A 5,000-nucleotide genomic window follows, 5' to 3' on the forward strand; every position below is an offset into this window, starting at 1 on the left:
TCTAGTTCTTCCTTATGAGAACTTTTCATTATATGTGTAACCCTAGCAAGGGGCATCCCAAGATCTATGTTCACAGTATCTTTGCTGCAGGTTTCCTTCGCCAACTTGGTCGTGCTTGCGTATGCCAACATGAGATAGTATCGATAAAAATTGAATGCTGAAATTGCGCTTTATTGCATAAGTTACGTTACGCTTAATGCAACTCACAATTTCCTCATCACCACTTTGTAAGAATTTAGTGTCCGAAGAGCACTTTTGAGGATCACAAAAAACTACTCCAAGAGCCTCGAGACATTAAGAATTCCGTTGCAACGAGTATACCTGCCAACCCCGTTTGTGTAGTGCTGGCCCAATTTTGCACCCTCATATTAACTCGATGTTGTAGTAAGCCTTTTTTTTTTTTTTGTATACAGCGCAAGCACAACCAGCTTTGTATCCAGACTGTATGGATCCGTCAGCGTATGATATCAGAGACCTTATCATTAGGAAGCATATTTTCCCTGTCTACACCATCGTATACACCATCGTCCATAGATTCTGTGTGTTCTTTTGTCGTTGCAAAGGCAATTTGTTTTAACACGCACTTATGTACATTTGTTTGTGGTAGGCATGTAACGTGCACGATCAATGTTATTTTTTTCCATGGTGGAATGGATCGACCTTTTGGTATATTACTAATTGTGACACTGAGCTTTGTAATCTTCATTATGATTTTGTGTATCGTATAATTCTAGGAGTGGTTTTTATTTTAGTGGCTGATGTGAAGGGTTTTTGTAAACAGATAACGTCAACATTATTGTCATGAATATAGTAAAGCAAGTTATTAATTCTACAGTTGACACCACGTATATTCCATGAAAGAAAAGTAATTGTTTTCTTGTCCCAAGTGACACCCAATGACTAGCTGATTGGTCAAATTTGTGTTTAATGAAGCCCTTTGGTCTGCATATGCCTTGTATAGCAGTACATATCTGTGTTGCATCATGTTTATTTGCACAGATATTGCACATTTTCCTCATATTGATATTATACGTATAATCCATACTTGACATCATTTTCTGAGTGATGTCCCACAGTTCTTCCGTTTCCTGCACATCTTCGTCGGCGTTATTTTCACTGTCGTCACCGCTTTAAGATGATTCGTCGATGGTATCGTGCATGATATCAGAGACCTCATCATAGGAAACATATTTTCCCTGTCTACACTATCACTTTTTCCATTAACTCTTTTTTTAATTCAGCAAGATCCTACCTGAGGCTTCTTATTTCCTTGGCCATTTTCTTGATATTTTCACCATTGGTTACTTCTGTAGCACTGTTTCCTGGGATGGGGAATCCCCCTGGCAGTTGCGGGTGGGTGGGGTTTAGCGGGGCTGGGCATCGCCGACCATACCCATCGCCTTGGTCGATGGGTATGGTCTGACTAACTCTCGTACCAGTGAAGTACAGACTTTACCATAAACAAATTTTTTGCCAAATACGTATTCTAACGAGCCACCTCTCAAATGAGTCTCTGCTTCTGTGTCATATACTGTCAGTGATCTAGTATCGATTAAATGCTTGAATTCTTCCCCGTTACAATTACGAGTGTTGATGAATTCTCCATGGACATGAAAGTGGTCATTTATTACTACAACACCTGGGTCTGTCCAAAGGAAACCTTCAAGAGCAACAACTCACAACGCCTAAAACAACCTAAGTGGGTCGGTGACCCTACATTATTAAGGGAACAAAAGCGAGTTCAGGAGCTTTTTGATATTTACAAGCAGTACTGTACCTGTGAAAACCTTATTCAGTTTCTTCAGGCTATCAAAAAATCTACGGGAATTAAAAACTCATTTCAGAAATGAACACGTTGAACAGTTCCTACAAAGCATAAACAATAACACCTCAATGTCTGAGGTCTCCAAAGAGTAGATGCCTTGAAATGAAGTCGCCCATATATAAAATGCCTTGGTTGTGAAAATTAGGGTGAGAACTAGCCAGAAATTTAAAGTATAGACATTATACAGTGAAAAATACCAAGAGGTAATCTGAATTTTTAAATTATGAAATTGAACATGAATTTTCTCGGATTTTTTAACTAATTTATGTGGTAGTACTACCTTCACATAAGTCAACAATCCAATTATGGCTGTATTCACATATAAATAATATCCCTTAATTGCAGGTGCTATTTTCATTTTAGCAGCAGCAGCAAACGGTTCTTGCACACAAATAACATCAATATTATATTTATGGATGTAAAACTCTAGGTCATTCAGCCTAGGCTTAATACTACGCATATTCCATGATATGATGATATGAATTTGATTGTGCGTTTATCCATATGTAAATTGTGCTTTATTAGGCAATCTGTACTTCATGCTGTTATATCCTCAACTATTACGAATTTTAGATTCATATAAGAAACATGATTATGTATTTCATTACAGATGGTAGTCGTAAACTTAAAAGTACTTTTAACCATTTCACACATTTGGTCTTAACACTTCTAAGCACAGTCCCTTCGGTTGCTGTGGCAGGTGCACTTGGGGAGCTGGTTGCGTCACTGGACTCGATGTCACAGGTATCCTGATATTGTTCGTCGCTGCTGTCTGCGCTGACACGCCCACTCTGGTTATCAGCACTGGTGGTCTGACATCGATTCTCCTCGTTCGTTCTTTTAGCACTAATTCTAACTCTTGTATCTCGGCAATGACAGTCGCTTTTAATTTTCCCCATGTCCTGTCTCAGCGTCGTTATTTCATTAACCAAGTTATTGTTTTTTCAGAACTTTCATTTCACTTCTGCCACATGGTTGTGCAGAGGATTCCCCCGCCAGGCCTGCGGTCATCCCTGCCTGAGGGTGAGGGACAGCTGCCTCGGCTGGCGTCCGGGGAGGGAGGGGGAGCGTGGTCTTTAATTTAGAGAGTATGGCAGCTTTGAGGCCCGGGACACCCTCTGTGAGAATCAGCATAATCTTGTTCATCTTCTCCCAAAGTTGCGCATCCGTGTCGCGTAGGTCGGTGACCTCTGCACCCCCACTCGCCGGCACCCGCGGGAAATCTCTGCGGCTGGTGACGTCACACAGGGCGCTCTCTCGGCACGCTGGCGTGGATTGGGTTGGAAAGGCCGTGCTGGTCACTTGCGGTCGGTGCTGGGACCACAGGGGTGGAGGGGAAGGGGCAAGGGCAGGGTGGGCCGTGCACCCCCACCAAGCAGTCACAACTGTCATCCGTCGCTTGAAGCATGATGGGACAGAGACTGGTGCATCTGCAGTACCCTCTCGTCCTGTAGCACTGCGAGGACACTCCCTAGCAGTAGGCCTTGGCCTTCAGGTACTTAGCTACATGGCCACTTCCCATGCAGTTATAGCAGATCACAGGGGATGCCCTCCACGGCCGTACGTGGCTTGCAGGCATGTATTTTCCAAAGAAGTGGTATGTACTAGGAGGTGGTTGCTCTCCTTTCCATATTATACGGATGCGGTTGAGAAATTGCCCATCCTTGTGCATTCTTATAGTCTTGTGAACTCCGTTGAGTGCATACACATTTTCAAGATCGAGCTCCTCGTTGTAGTGTGTGACAAGATATTCGTCATATTTTTCTTGTTTCTTTGGTTCATCACATAGTTTGCAAGTAATACCTCCAATTAATCCTCCAATAAGGTTGTCAATATAGTTCTGATGGGAGCGAGCGACATACACATACGGTGAGGAGAGAGTGTCTCCTCGCACAAGGTCGAGGGGGGTATCCCCAGGGAAGGAGGATGTTGCCGAGATCCTGTAGCCATTTCATTTTTTTTTTTTTTTTTCGTCGTGCCTTCAGGGAAGGCGAAGCGGACATAATTCTTCTTTGGTGCCAGAGGCATCTTAGTTTAGTTTAGTCCTTTATTTACCACCCTGGCTAACTGCACTGGCGTGGGCAAACTGTGGCACATTTAATGCATGGTCATAGCATTACATATTGGTATTACATTTGAATTTTAGATTATAACATTGTTACGATAAGTACTTTATCAGTTCAAGGAAAGGAACAATTACACAGTCCTTTATCTACTCATCTGTCACACCGGCATATAGCTTGGGCGTGGAAAAGCATTGATACAATAGATATGCGGTCATGTGATACTACATTCCAAATTTAGGATACAACTAAGGATATCTCCTAAGACATCAGATGATACGAAGTAGTTACATAATTCTCCGTACCTCATGCTAGGTGGTCTGAAAGGCTGTAACACATGGCACTCTGAGATGTGATGTAAAAGTGTTCGCTTATATTCTTCATTACATAGTTTACACTTAGTTTCTTCGACATTACAAACTGTACTGACCTGTCAATATAATCTATATCCAAGCCTGATTCTTGCAGTCACAGCACCACACTGTCTTGTTCTTGTTTTATATAAACTATAGATGAATGAATCTTGCGTAAACTGGTCATAGTGCTTTATGCTACAGCTTTCAGGGCGTTGAGAATTAATCAACTCAGTCAAGTCCTCTTTGAAGGAAGCTTTAAAGATGTATAAAATCCTAGAAAGTGGTATCTCAAGATCTATATCCAGAATTTGTTTGCCACATGCTGACTTTGCTAGGCAATCAGCATGTTCATGCCTAGGGATTCCAACATGCGATAAAATCCACACAAAATGCATATTATGGCCTCGTTCTTTTGCAGATACACGTTTATCTGACGTCATTTGCAATATTTCCCGCACCATTGTCTAGAGTGTTCTGAGCCTGGAGAGCACTCTGTGAATCGCAGAAAATGACCCCTGAGCCAAGATCCAATAGAAATTCGGAAGCCATGAGTATTCCTGCCAACTCAGTTCCCAGACTGCAAGCTTCCGTCAGTGTAGCATTCATATGCAGGGCATTGGAGTTTCTAGATGCTTATTTATGATTGCAAGTGCATACTGTTTAAGTATAGCCGGGGGACACTGGCCTTTTTGGGGCAGTCGTATAATATACCTTAGGTCCGACATTTTCATCTTACCTAGTTGAACGTGGTTACCG

At 42.1% G+C, this 5,000-nt stretch overlaps 1 protein-coding gene across 2 annotated transcripts in view; it reads left to right on the top strand.

Annotated features, from left to right (window-relative positions):
- LOC125028886 overlaps positions 1-5,000 on the top strand; it is a 189,296-nt gene that overhangs the window by 145,184 nt on the left and 39,112 nt on the right. The window lies entirely within an intron of this gene.

Source organism: Penaeus chinensis, chromosome 9, assembly GCF_019202785.1.
Source record: "Penaeus chinensis breed Huanghai No. 1 chromosome 9, ASM1920278v2, whole genome shotgun sequence".
Taxonomy (NCBI): Eukaryota; Metazoa; Arthropoda; class Malacostraca; order Decapoda; family Penaeidae; genus Penaeus; species Penaeus chinensis.